This window comes from Camelus ferus, chromosome 15, assembly GCF_009834535.1.
Source record: "Camelus ferus isolate YT-003-E chromosome 15, BCGSAC_Cfer_1.0, whole genome shotgun sequence".
Taxonomy (NCBI): domain Eukaryota; kingdom Metazoa; phylum Chordata; class Mammalia; order Artiodactyla; family Camelidae; genus Camelus; species Camelus ferus.
The window spans coordinates 41,420,296-41,435,457 of NC_045710.1; the positions used below are offsets into that span (position 1 = coordinate 41,420,296).

A 15,162-nucleotide genomic window follows, 5' to 3' on the forward strand; every position below is an offset into this window, starting at 1 on the left:
GTAGGAGGAACTGAATTTTCCATGCTGCCTTAACAAGAACTTTTACTTCCTCCTGCTTCCTACATTTTGGACATTTCACTGCTTATTAGAATCTTAGAGTCTCCACCAAGAATAATGAAGAGGTTAGAAATAAAGATTTTGGCTGGTGGAAAGGACTGTCACAATGATTGATGCAGTGACTAACAAAAGCTTACCAAGCATATAGAAATTTTCTTATTATAATGTCTCCTTATGACTCAGAGTTAGCTAAGTTCTGGTTATGTATACAGAGACACTTGTTGTGATTACATGTCAGGAATCGTCATAATTCACAAGTGATTTTCTTTGTGTAAGATGTCTAATATTATTTACTTTATGGTGAAGTTTTTTTGTTTCATATGTATCAAAGATTTTCAGTTTCTGAGGATCTTCAATATCCAGTGATGCTTGTCATCATGTCTGGTCCTTTCCCATGCTAAAAATAAGTTTGGTTGGCTTGAACAAAGATTCACTGTATTCTAAAACTGAGTGTTCCCACTTAGGTAAAAAACCAACCAGCAAGAATGTGCTTTTGAATTTAAAAAACGTATGCTAAAGTTAACTCTCCTAGAAACATTATAGAATATTCTTAATTTATAGATATAAGCCAGAAAAGGGATTGGCAATACAGTAGTCAGCCAATCAATCATTAGGTAGCTTATATTTTTCTTAAATTTATAAAAAAGAAAGCAAAACCCTAAAGGAACAAAATTGAAGGAATACAGAAGGAGGTGGATAGAAGATTAGATAAACGAGACTCTAGTGAAGAACCATCAGATGACTCCATTAAAATCTGAAGTTTGTATTATTCATGACTGGGGGAAATTTTCTTTTAATTATTAAAAGTACAAAGGTCATCTACAAATGAGGCAAGACCTCACCTTCTCCCACTCAACTACGACCAAACTGGTTTGAAGAGATTGTTTCAAGAAAGTGCATGTTTACATGATTGCATTTTTTCAAGGGGTCCCAAAAGCCTCCCCTTCTCACCATACCAGAAAAAAAGCCCCACTTGTTCGTTATCCATAAAATAACTTCATCCTTTCTTTAGTCAAGTAGGACAAGTTTAATAGACAAGGCAGAAATTGAGATGAGGAAGAGGATGTATCAAGATTTGGTAAATGGCAGAAGCCTGGTGAAAAGACAGGACCCTGTTCCTAGTGAAAAGGCTGAAACAAATAGGCAAAGATGGCATGGACCTGAGTTCACTCAAACAGAGAAGCATACGTGTAGGCTGGGGTGGAGAGGATGTTTAGTCCCATGGGACTGCCTGTTTCCCCCTACCTCCTTCCTTCTGCCTGAGGCTTTCTCCAGCCTCATCACCAACCCTCTCATTTGGAAACTTTCAGATGTCTCTAGAGAACAAAGAAACAGTTGCTATATTTCTCACTCTGGTTGGAGTGACCAGCCGTCTCTTACCTGAGACTCAGCTCTGCAGACTCCTTCCATTAGTTCTAACAGAACATTTTGTTTGCATCTACTTTGTTCAGGTTATAGGAACAATCCCTGGATCTGCCATCTTACGCACTAGCCTTAAATTACTCATGAAGTCTTATTAATACTACATTCTGAACATTTCTTGAATCTACATGAATTTTTCCATTCCCATTACCACCACAGTGGTGCAGGCCACCATCATCTTTCACCTGGATTTCATCACTATCCTGCTAACTGACTCCTCTTTGTTTTATTAATGTTAACAGTATTTTATTGACATATAAATTACCTGCAGTGAAATATATAAATATTAAGTGTATATCTTGATGCATTTGACAAGTGTAAAGATACATATAACAATGTATATGTGAAGACATAGAACAATGTGTCAAATAGAATCAAATGCCACACATGTAACTTTTAAATTTTCTAGTCCCATAAAAAAGTAAAACAGGAAACAGATGAAAGTAATTTTAATAACATGTTTCATTTAAAACAATATATCCCCAATTTTGTCACTTTAGCGCATTATCAGTTAAAATACATTGAGATCTTTTATATTGTTTTTATATTAAGTCTTTGAAATCCAATATCTATTTTTCACTTATAATGCATCTCAGTTCAGACTAGCCACATTTCAAGTGCTCAATGATCACATGCATCTAATTGCTACCATATATGTCAATGTCTATCATAGAACATGTCTCTCACCCCAGAAAATTACCTACGCCCTACATTCATTATTCCATTGTCCTACAATTCAAACACCATTCTAATTTCTATCTCCTTAGAATAGTTTGACTATGCCTGAAGTTTACATAAATGGAATTATAATCATTCTTTTATATTTGATTTTTTTCCCTCAGAGTCTGCGAGAATTACCCATGTTATTGCATGAACTGGGAATTTGTTCTTTTTATTGCTAAATAGTACAGGCATACCTTGGAGACGTTATGGGTTCCATTCCACACTGCCGCAATAAAGCAAATACCACGAAAAAGGCAAGTCACACAACTTTTTTGGTTTCCTAGTTAATATAAAAGTTATTACGCTTACACTGTACCATACTCTATTAAGTGGGCAATAATAGCATTATTGTCTAAAAAACAACATACATACCTTAATTAAAAATATTTTATTGCTGAAAAATGTTAACCATCACCTGAGACTTCAGGGAGTCATAATCTTTTCGCTGGTAGAAGGTTTCAAATATTGTGAGAATTACCAAAATAGACACAGAGGCATGAAGTGAGGAAATGCTGTTGGAAAAATGATGCCAATAGACATACTCAATGCAGGGTTTCCATAAACCTTCAATTTGAAAAAAATATAGTATCTATGAAGCTCAGTAAAGTGCAATAAAATGATGTGTTTCATTGTACAAAGTAACACTGTTAGCTTATCCTTTCTCATGTTGATAAAGATTTAGGTTATTTTTAGTGTTTGGCTCTTATGATCCAGATGCTATGAATATTTTTGTACATTCTTAATGAACATATACATTCATTAAAGTACATATACCAAGAAAAGGAAATACCAAGGGTATTCTGGAAGACTTTTAACTTTCTAAGAAACTGCTAAGCAGTTTCCATGGTGCACACACTATTTTCCATTACCACTAACAGCACACTTGCGTCCTACTTGTACTTGGCCATCCTCTCCAATATTTAGCATAGATTTAGTATTTTACTATTCTTCATTTAAGTCATTCTAGTGAGGGTGTAGTCACATCTTATTGTAGTTTAAATTTGCATTTTCCCCATGATTGGTGGCCCCCAGCACATTTCCATAGGCATTGTGGACATTCTTACATAAGATTTGGTGAAACACCTGTTCAAGTCTTTTTTTTCCCATATTTTAGTCATTTTTCCTTTAATTATTAAGTTGTAGGTATTCTTTGTGTAGTCTTAATTATGAGTCCTTTGTCAGGTATATGTTTTGAGAATATTTTCTCCCAGTCCATGGCTTGATTTCAACCTTCTTCATACTGTTTTTGATAAGCAAGAATTTTCAATATCAATGAAAATCAATTTACCATTTGTTTCTTTTTTGATTAGTACCTCTTGAGCCTTCCTAAGAAATCTTTGACTAATCCTAAACTTGTGAAAATATTTTCTTCTAGCTGTATAATTTAAATATTATTACCATTAGGTCTATGAGCCACTGCCCATCATGCTTCATATGAGGAAAGAATCAATGTTTATTCTTTCCATGTGATCATCTAGTTGCCCCAGCACTTTACTGAGAATCTCCTTTCTCAGACCGAAATTGTTTAACTCCTTTGGCAAAAGCATATGTGTAGATTGCATATACGTAGATATGGACATAGAACGTCTGTTTTGTGACACGGATGTATTTTTAATCATAACTCCAAAATCATGACTTAATTATTGTTGTTTTACAATATGTTATGAAATTTGGTAGTAAACCCCTCCAAATTTGTATTTCTTCAAGATTGTTTTGACCAGTCAAGAGACACATAATGTGGACTTTATTTCAACATACATTTTAGAATCTTTGTATCAGTTTCTATACTATTGTCCTGTTTTGGGGGTAGTTAAATTATAGGTGGATCATTTTATCCTGTTCAGACTTGTTTTCTAGCTTTCAGGGTGAGATTATGTCAAATTTCCACTTAGTTGTTGGGCAAAGAACTTGTTAAATGAGTGCAAAGTAGTCTTAGAGTGTGATCTTTACTATTTGGGGATTTCAACTGAATACCTGGCTTAATTATTAAGATGTCTGTAACTTCTGAGGTCAGAACTCCAACATCTTCCTGGCACTTCGTGATCTTTGTGTGATCAGGAATCTCACTCAGCTGTCTGCCCCTCATCAGCAGTTCCATGGCCTTATGCCTTGTGGAATTTCACCTTGCATCCCGAGGACCAGAGAACCCCTTTACAAATTTCAAATCCTCTTCTACTGTGGTTATTTCATTCTGTCAACATACCCCACAAATTCTAGGCATGTATGCAGCCCCAAAACACCAAACTGTCTTACTCTGCCCAGTGAGAATTCCCCTTTCTGCTTTCGAGTATCATGCGTTGGACATTTCCTCTGGCAGAAATCTGAAGGAATCCAAAAATTACTTACGTGGGGGTTTTTTTGTTCTGTTTTTTCATTAAGGATCTCAGCCTTACGCTGACTGGTGTCCAATGCCTAAAAATATTTGTTTTACATAACTGGTCTACCTCTATAGTTGTTTAGGTAAGAAGTTAAGTCTAATGCTGGCTTCTCTGACAAGACTGGAATAAGAAGTGCTCCAACACTTTGTTCTCTTTCAATTCATTTTTCATACGCAGCCAAAATGATCCGCCCGAAGTACAAATCTAATCACATTATTACCACCCTAAAATAATTGTCAATGGCTGCTTATTATCTTTGTAGTGAAATCCATACCCATAATGTACCTTTAAATTCCCTGAATAATATGACCTCTGCTCACCTGCCTACCCTAATTCTCACCTCTCTCTGTCTCACAAATTTCTTTGTTGTAACTGCACTACAATGTATTCCTCTCTCATTTCTAGATCTTCATATATACTAGTCCTTCCTCTTGGAAAACTAATTTCCCTTCTTTTTCGAGAGAGCTCTTATATACCATTTAAGATAGCACCTTTAGCTGGCACTCCTTTCCCCACCTCTGGAATAGGGTTGAACCCTGAACTAAAATGCTATCTAAACTCCTTATAATTCTGCCACTACAGCATTTATCCCACATTTTGTGTATATTTCTTTCATCATCTGTCTTCACCACCAGCTTGGTGAAGGCATTGCCACAGCTCTCTAATTTATGCCTGTGCTCCTAAAACTTCTCTTAAGACCTGACACCCGGTGCACATTCAACAAGTACATCTTACATAAGTGATCAAGTAATCTGCTCCTTTCTGTGTGCCTTTCGGAGTAGATGTCTTAACTATTTATCTTGGGTGAAAATAACTGAAAGTTAATTTTTAAAAGTGTTTGTAAATACTTATTATTGTTCCAAGTGTGTTCTAGGTGGTATGAAGTTTCTCAAGGAAGTACCGGTACAGGTTTATCACTTAAAGGGGCAGGCAATTCACAAAGCATTTTGAAGGAAATATGAAAAGATGCCAAAGAGTTTTATAGGTAATATTGTGCTTTGTCAATGTTCAGATTTCTAGTATCAGTTTTTCACTTAAGTAATTTTCATAGTTTGAAAATCTTCTGACATTTTCTTTAGTTCCCTTTGAAAAGATTTCCTTTCAGAGTTGTGAAATTCTTATTCACACACAAAAGTTATCTTTAGGAACAAGAAGGTCAGGACCATGGAGTTTCTCCACTCCTTTCCCACCACAGGTGTAGAATTCACAAACCAATTTAATAGCTTAATAAAAGATTGACTCCTTTTCTCTTCCTCTAAATCCCCTCAAGAAAGTCGAAAACATATTTTCCAGATTTAATGCCCATCGGAAAAATAGTACTTAGAGTTGAAATCCTAGAATTTCATCTGTAATCGCTGGAACTGGGCTCTACTTTGAAAAATGGGAAACTGAGGATTCTGATATGAAAAGACTTGGGGCAATACTCTGAAAGGGAAGATCTCCCATAAGGATGTACGGTTTTGATTTCTTGGGGAAAAAAACTGATACTGGGCTAAGGCATGCCACTCATGACAGAGTGTAGCAGGTTATAGGGTACATTGCCTTGATTTTCATGATTTAAGGGGAAAGAGAGCCTGTGTCCCTCAGCTCCACGAAGTCTGCCACCATGAAGTTTCCAGAAGGTGGTAGGACAAATCTGCCCTTCTTTGGGAAATTGGAAAAGTGCTCAAGAGGAACTTTCTTGTTCCAAATGAGAAGAAACAAGGTCGCCTTTCTTCTAGACAAGTGACTATTTCCTTCCAAAAAACCACAGGTGCACAGAATCATGATAAAAATAGAAAATTATATATTAACCTCTTTTTGAAGCTTCCAAAGACCCAGAAGGGGAAAATGTGAGGAGCCTTAACTAAAAAACATACTGAAGCTCTATAAATTCTCTCAGTTCCGGGCAATATATAATGCTAGGGAACGGTTGGGGGCGGTGGGTAGGAATTGTTCTGGGTCCTTTCTGACCAGAAAAAGCAACTGCATTTCTGTCAGAGGACACAGCAATTGCAGGAAAAGTCATGCAGACCCTCTGCAGACAGGACCAGCCTGTACCAGAGAGAACTCTTAGTACAGGAAAGTCCAGATTCCCAACTCCATGAGACTTTGGGGGACCCAAGCACATCGCGGGTTGGCAGACATTCAGGTGCTGGGCTCATTAGGCAAAATTACTCCCAGCTGTTTCTACTAAAGATGGTCTATTGGACATACATGTGTACCTCTATGTTCTTCCTAAATGCCATGAAATGACCAAAAGGGTATGAAATCAATCCCCAAGTACAAACAAAACAAAAAAGCTGAAGAGGAAGGTGGAAGCTACCCAGTTTTGGAACTGGAAAACAAAAGGGCAAGGAGGTACCTGACTGAACAGACCAAATAGAAAATAAAAACAGAGTAGGCAAAGAGCTACAGAAAAAGCAAGCCAACTTGCACTACAGAAGACCAAAGTTTAGAATTTGGAGACACCAATAAGTTTTGAAAGTAAAGATTCATTTGGGGATGAAAGCCCCACAGTGGGCAAGAGATTCCACGTGTTTCGCAGACAATCCTTTCCATGCTACATAAAACAGTGTTTGGCATGTAGTAGGCATTTGGCAAATATTCATTGAAGAAACAGATTAATGAACACAAGTCTGCAAAATAAGAGCAACTAGACCCCTACAACCTGATAGGACAATAGGTTTCAGTTACTGAGGAGGTAGCACCCAGGGAGTCTGGGTTTAGAGACACCAGATAGCTCAGTGGGTGGGGGGTGAAGACTAAATCAGAGTCTATATACTGAATTATGGGACCCCCAGTCCCTTTCGGCTTGGCCCCAGAACCTTGATGCCAGCTTTATATTCACCGGGAAGAATACTAGAGGATTCTTTTCTAGGAAAACAATCCTAACAGAGAGACCTTCAGATGCTGACAAGAGTCCCTAAATAAACATTTCTCCACAATAAATCCCAGCACCTGTTTCTCTCCTTCTTGCTCGCTCTCTCTCCCTCTCTCTCTAATTCTCTCTCTCTCTCTCAGATATGTGCTATTTGATAGACTCATGGATCACCAATCACTTGAGGAAAGTCCCTAAGAAAACTGACAAATATCAAAATCAACAAATAGAAAAAATTACACTTGAACAATATAGACAGTGTGGAAGGCTAAATAGAATCATGAGGGGAAAAAAAGCTGTATGACACCGAGAGAGAGAAGTGAAGTTACTGCTTCCCTAAGAGACAGTCACAGAAAAGTGGAACATTGAGACAAGAGTGCCCTTGAAAAAGATAAATATGACAAAGGAAAGCGGAAATTCAGAAGTTTTGGAAAATAAAACTGAGCACATCTCCAAAGACCAAAAACACAGAGAAATAGAAACTTCAAGAGAAAATAATTCAAAAGGTGACCTAGGAATTCTAGTTTACAAATAAAAGAAGTTCTAGAACAGAGGGAGAAAAAAGAACAGGACAAAATTGCAGAATATAATTGTTGAAGAAATAATTAAAAAAAAATCCACTTTTTTTGGTTTTGTTTTGTTTTGGGTTTGTTTTTTTTTTTTTTTGCCAAGTGAATGAAGAATAAGCCACACCAAGACTTCTACACGAAACTTCAGAACCCTGCGTAGAAAGAGATGACCCTACACCCTTCTAGAGAAAACTGCAGGTCACTGAGAAAACATCAGGAGTAGAACTGTGTCAGAATTCCCCAAACAAAACAGAAACAAACAAAGAAAAACAAACATTTACCCTGGAAACTAGAAATAAGAAATTAATGTTCTCAAAGTTTTGAGGAAATAATTCATTTTCAACCTAGAAATTCTTTTTAGCCAGGTTATCACATCTCAAACAAATAAAAACACTCAAACACCTTTTCTTTGAAAGATTCTAAACAATCTGTTCCTCAAATGAAGGCATAAAACAGACAATATAGGATAGAATCCAGAGGATACAACACTGGAAAGGGTGTGGAAAATGTTCAGGGTAGCTGGGCAGCAGGCCCAGGGGGCCATGGATCCAAATTTAAGTGGAAGAACAGGGGTTGTTTAAAAAGAAGAGGAAATGTAACTGACAGATAACCTCCTGTGTTTGAATACACCGAGAGATTTTCTGAGTCTAGGGATGTCTGAGAATTTAGGGATGATTTACTGATAGGTACATAGAAACCTGTGTAAAGTTTAAAAAGAGACATTTATTAAGTCCAGAAAAAGCAACATTTATACAAGAAATAAAATAGCATAATGTCCAAGTCCTCCTGAGCCATAAATATGTCTCATCTGCAAATAATATTTATACAATCATAACAGTGTACACACTGAGTATTGATCATATTTCAAGCCAAATGTGAAATATGAAATGACTCTGCTGGTTGGGTGGGGGAGGGAATGTGTGCTTGTGTGTTTAGGAGGACAGTTTAAGAAGCTTTATCCTCATCCTGTACAGTAGAAAAGAAATAGGCATCATATAGAGTTAACTGAAAAAGAAATATGCCCATAAGTATGCTATGTGGAAATAAGAAAACACCATGCAAGTATATCTTTGATAAAAATAAATTTGAATTTAAAGACTTCACCAATCCTTTTGACATAAATTCTAAAAAGCTAAACACATATTTAACACAGTTCTGTTGCCTAAATTCAACTTATTTTATTGTCATCTAGTGGTACCAGCCAACTTTTTAGTTAAAGCTGAAATGATCTGATGGCATTAAGGGATGTCCCCGAGGTTCCTGACCAAGACGCGACACAGACACACACCCACAAACACTTGCTGAATATGCAAGGAAAACATTTTAGAGAAGTAAACAAGAACTCATAAACCTGACCGATTTCTGGAAGAGAGAATGGGATTCTGGGCTTCAGAGAGAGTTGTGTTTCACTATATACCTTTTGCAGTTTGGATTTTTTTGTTTACTATGTGTTACTTTAAATAAGGCTTTCCTTTTTCAAATTATAGACAGCTTAAGAGAAAAAATTAATGCACCCCAAAATACATAATCATTTTCATTTCTTTTTCCCATCTATGACTATTTAATACATATTTTGGTACAATTGCAAATCTATTACAGATTACTTTTGAAGGTTATGTTTGTGGCCAATGCACAAAACAACCAGTCTGAAAGAAAACTTTGTAAATTCATCAAACTCTGTGCATTTCCTCTTTTTCCCAACTTCTAAATCCTCTGAAGACATGTCTGCATATTTGTTTATAGTATTGTAATCTAATTTTTTACAGACTGTTCCAAAAGTCACGTTTTTACATATTCTGCCTGTTACATCGGGTCTATGCAATGCTCTATTATGTGGCTGTACAGGGTCTCCTTTAACTGTTCTCCCACCTCAAACTGACTTTTAAAAACCCATCTGCTCAATTTCAGCCCTGCAGCTTGCGTCCTGTCTTCTGTCTGTTTACCGGTAGGTGGTGCTGGAGAGCAGCTGTAAATTGGTTTTTAGACAACTGCGAGGGATCTGTGCTCTAACAACGCGCTTTCTGAAAAGCGATGGTACGGAGCCCAATCAGGGAAGTAGTTCCAACTGTTTTCTCGGTAGTGAACTTGGGTTTTTCACTACTCCATCCGTATTCTCTTATAGTCTTCCTCTTGCGAGCAATTCCAGACACATTTTCAAGATGACTGCCTGGAATTAGGGTTATTGTCCGTGGTCCTGTCGGGGAGGAGAGACACAGCTCCAGCAAGGGCCCCACGTCTTTATCACGCACCCGCCTCGGCCTCACCACAGCGCTCCTCTGCGCTGCGTCCCGCCAAGCTTTCAACCATTAGGCGCCGACAAGCCCGGTCCTGAGTCCTTCCCACAAATCATCCCAAAACACTTCTCACCGCAACCGTATCAGATTTGCATTATTATCCACCTGTGTAGAGGAGGAAACTGAGGCCTGGGGCAGACAAGTGACTTGTTTAAACTCCAATCAATGGACTGCAAAAGAAACAATCCAGCACCTGCAGCCAGAGACAGTTTGGAAATCTGGCTCTTTCGCGGACTAACTGCTCATCTCTGGCAAGGATTTAACGTCACCAAACATGTGTTTACTGGTCTATAAAATGGTAATAATGATGTGTGTCTCCCTGAGTTATCTTGATATTAAATGAGAAAACATAACTATGGTTCCTAATAGAATTGCAGGCTCAACATAAAAACATTGCCAAGACAAAGCATAAACAACAACAATCACCAAAAACAATCACCAATTAATATTCCTCTTCTCCCTTCCTGACTCAAATGCCCTCCAGACACCAGTGCCCTTCCCCTCCCTTCTAATATTCAGAGCTCTTACCCCTATACCACCCTCAACATTTCTCTGTCTTCAATCTGCAGTACTGCATAGCCTTTCTCATTCTGGATTAATTGCCACTTTCCAGGAGAAACCAGAGGCCATCATTTTAATCACATGATACCTTTTCTCCACAGGTGTTCCACATTCCCCCAGGACCAACATTTAAGGGGAAGTAACGTGTCTGATGTGTGGTCCTGCCCTTTAAATTCAGGCGAGTGTTCCATCTTTACTGGCTACTGCAAGGTAAAGAACAGGGTCACATTTTTTTCTTTTCGCTTTTTCTGTGGGGAGAGGAGGGGTAACTCTTTCAGCTGTTTCTCCTCAAAGGAGTTGCTTTTATGTGATATTTATAGTTCCCTCCCCCCACAACTGACCCCCTGTTAGTGTTGGCTTGCCTTCCATGTCTTAGTAGAAGGCTCACCCCCATCATTTGTATCTGTTTCCTTATCACTGAAGCAGATCAATGCATTGTAGGTTAATATTTTTCAATGTTGAAGCAGGATATGCGGCCAATAACTTTCACAACTCATTCACCTTCTAGGGTCCACTTTTGAAGAGTCTGTTTACAGTGGTCCATGTGTTGCTGGCCATTAGCCAATTTATTGGCAAATAAGCTCTTTACAGTAAGGCAGTTTACATCTACATTCTGAAAAGCAAGGAGGTGTTTTATTTTTCCCTTTCTTCTCTAAGTCCCCATGGACTATGCCCTGGCTATTGCCGTGTGCAGCTGCCTTGTGCAATTTTAATGGGCTCTGAAAACTGTAGATTGTACGATAATTTTTAACTAGGTTAAATTTGAACATCTTTGGCTATTGGTACTTTTGTTTATTCGTCTGTGAATACTGGCAGCTAAAACGTGGACCACCTGTCATTAAGCCGTTGGAAACAGGAAAAATTAGTCCCATGTGGAAACAGCCAACATTTTCACAAAATTAACTAATCTTTCTTTTATAATTGAGACAACCTTTTTAGCATGTCCAACTGCAGGTATCAAAACAAGGCGGCAGGTTTAGAACTAAATAGTACCTTCTGGCTTCCTAACATGTGTGACAACTACACCAACTAGCATGCTACAAACCCCTAGATTCCTGGGCCTCCAGAGTTAGGACTAAAGAGCCAACATGGGACAAACTGGATCTGACTGATTCAGGAGCACAGATTTAACTCAGAGGACCCTGAGGGGAGCGACTAAGTGATGGAGTACGTCTGGTAGTTGAAAGTATCTTTCTCTAAGTGATGGCTGCTTTGTGTATGAGTTGGGAGACATTTACTCGTGGCTCCAGGATTACTCAGCACACCACACCTGACCTAGGGATCTGGTCATGCTTTTGCCATTTTAGCAAATGCATTCCCCAAGACAAGGTGTGGTGGGAAATTTATGACGCTATGTCTTTAACTGATTATTGATTCCTGCTGTTGGGTTGCTGTTAGTCTTGTCCTCAGTGTGACAAGGCAAGTCCGGTGTGTGGTTTTGGCCCGAACACCACCACAACCGCCACTGGAAAAGTACCTTGCTATAGAGGGACAACTATCGGAGTTATTAGAGTTTGCCCTACACACTCACGTTGTATAGTTAAGTTGTATGTTGAATTTTCTTTGATCATGTATAGGATATACCCACCTCAGGGTAGACCAAGGGATATGTGATAGTTTTGTGATCTTCTCTGATCCAGAAGATCAACTCGAAATAGTGTAACACTGACCACAAGTTTTAGAAACGGAACATCTCAATTTGCATACTGCTTCACCATCTTACTGTATAATTTTAGGAAAGTTATTTAACCTCCTTGTGACCATGTTTTCTTACCTGTAAAATGGGGGAAATAGCTAACGTCCCATTGTATTCTTTTTTAATTTTTTTAGAATTTTTTGTGGGGGTGGGGGATTAGGTTTATTTGTCTATTTATTTATTAATGGAGGCACTGGGGCTTGAACCCAGGACCTCATGCATACTAAGCACACACTCTACTAATTGAGCTATACTCTCCCTCTACCTCATGGTATTCTTTTGAAGAGGAAATGAGTTAAAATTTAAAGCATATTATGTGTGGCACATAATGAATTTTTTAAAATGCTAGCTATTATAAACTGACTGAACCAAATATGTTCTTTTAAGGGAGTGGAAGGGATCTATGAAACTATCTCATCAAGCTGCAAACAGTGAAATTTCTGAAAAGCTGGTGTTACTTCACATGTGTCACCCATGTTTCCCTATGGTTCTTACAAGCAACTAGAAACACTAATAAGAGTTTTACTTCGAGCCCTGTTCCAGGTCTCAGGCTCCAGGAATTTTGGTTCAGGATTCCAACATTCCCCTCCCCCCAAAAAAGTTTGTCTACAAAAGGTTAAAAAAAAAAAAAGACCTAAAAGCCTACTTTATACACATAACACCTATATCTATAATAAAACCAAACTACATAAAAACCATTAGAATAAGTAAGTGTGTTGAGTGAGGTCACTGGATAGTCTGTTTCTATTGTTGGCTGCAGCTAGAAAAAGCTGAAAAAGACAATTTACTATAGCATCAGCATATCAAATATCTACATATAAATCTACTAAAAACATGTAAAACCTATAGAAACTTAATTGAGAGAAACTTTAGGAGACCTAATAAATATATTTATATACCACGTTTATGGTTTGGAAGACTCACTGTTGCCAAGATGCTGATTCTATTTTGGTGTCCAGGAATCAGCCTGCAACACAGACCTGCCAAAGGGCAGTCTCCTGTCACTTGCCACTTTAGCTCGTTGGACTTTTCCAGCCTGCCGCTGAATTCTTCCACCATTGCCTTGGTAGCACCTCATAACAAGGGTTTATTAGATACCCCTCCAGAGCACTTTATGACAAAACAAGTCTCTTTCTACATCCCCGCTGAACTGTCACAGAACGAATGCTTGCCATTTCAAAAAATTGCTAATTTCCTATTAACTCTCAACCTCATAACCCAACTCTACAAAACCTAGATTTTCACAAAGATGAACCATTGATCTATGAACAGCCCTGCCCATATCACAGAGAACAACAAGTGGAATCTGAAGTGGAATCACTGAATTCCAAAGAGAATCTAGGGGAATCAGAGGCCAGGATCTGAACAAGAGTGTAAGACTTACTCCCTGTAAGCCATGCTAAAAATCCACACTCCGGCTGTTCCTTTAAAGTAAGCAATAAATACAACTCCTCCTGGCCTTCAGTAAACCTCTATGACTGATTTTTCTCTGCTTCATTTTACATTTGCTCTAACTGCCCTGGTTGCTGGCTTCATGATGTCTTATTGCCCATTGATTGCTCACCTCCAGATTTCCTTTCTGGCTTCCTCCTCCCAGAGCTTCTACCCTGGCTCTGGTATTTCCCACTGTTTTGGGAAAGAAAATTCTCTCCATTGTCTCTGGTAATAGCAAAATCTACCTGGGCCACCCAGTCCCTCAAATCATAAAATCATGATAGATGGGAAATGAATGGGACATAACCTAGAATAAATACAGAAGACTGGGGGGGGGGGGAAGACATAAAAATTTATTTCAGAAAGCTAAACCTTATTTTAGGGAAAGCTTGAAAAAAATTATCAATGATAACCACAGGGTGTCTGGAGCATTGTTCAAAGCAAGAAAAAAGCAGGAATAGATAATCACACTGCTGGGAAGCAGGGATTAAAAAGATGACAAAAGGAAAGCAAAACTACTCTGTGTTTTCCCTGAAGGAGAATAATCTCCAAGCTGCAAAAAGAGAACAAACAGGTTTAAGAGGAAACTGAAACTCAGGAGAGGTAAGGAGGTAGTGAGAGAGCCCCCAGAGACCTTAAGTGGATTTTTGTCTCTAGACTAAGATGAATTGCATCCTAAGCACTGGGAAAACTTGCAGTTGTGATTGCCTGAATGTTGCCAGTGAGGTTTAAGAATCATAGGAGATGGCAGGAGTCCTACAAGACAGAATATGAACCACATCCTGAACAGAAATAAAAATACTGGCTCTGCAGACTACAGATTAGATATAGCTAGATGCCATAACCTCTTGGATTTCTATAACCAGAGTAGTTAAAAAAAGACTGAAACCTATTACTTGAATTGTGCCTCACATACTAAAAATTTCTAGCATATACATGAACACATTTCATCATCACAACATCCCTTTATGCAAGAAGAGCATTATTATTCTCGATTTTGGTAGTGGTTGTTGTTTACCAATATGGAAACTGACATTTTGGAGAGATTGACATACTTAGCATGAGATAACATGATACTATCTGCCAGTACTATTTTTATTACAACTCTCCAGCCCTCTCCAAGTTCCATTTTGATATTGGAGTGCTGTTATAAATCATCTGTTTTTCA

At 38.2% G+C, this 15,162-nt stretch overlaps 1 pseudogene; it reads right to left on the reverse strand.

Annotated features, from left to right (window-relative positions):
• The window catches only part of LOC116668823, a 61,451-nt pseudogene extending 51,135 nt beyond the window's left edge, over positions 1-10,316 (reverse strand).
• Positions 10,317-15,162: the final 4,846 nt, after the last annotated feature.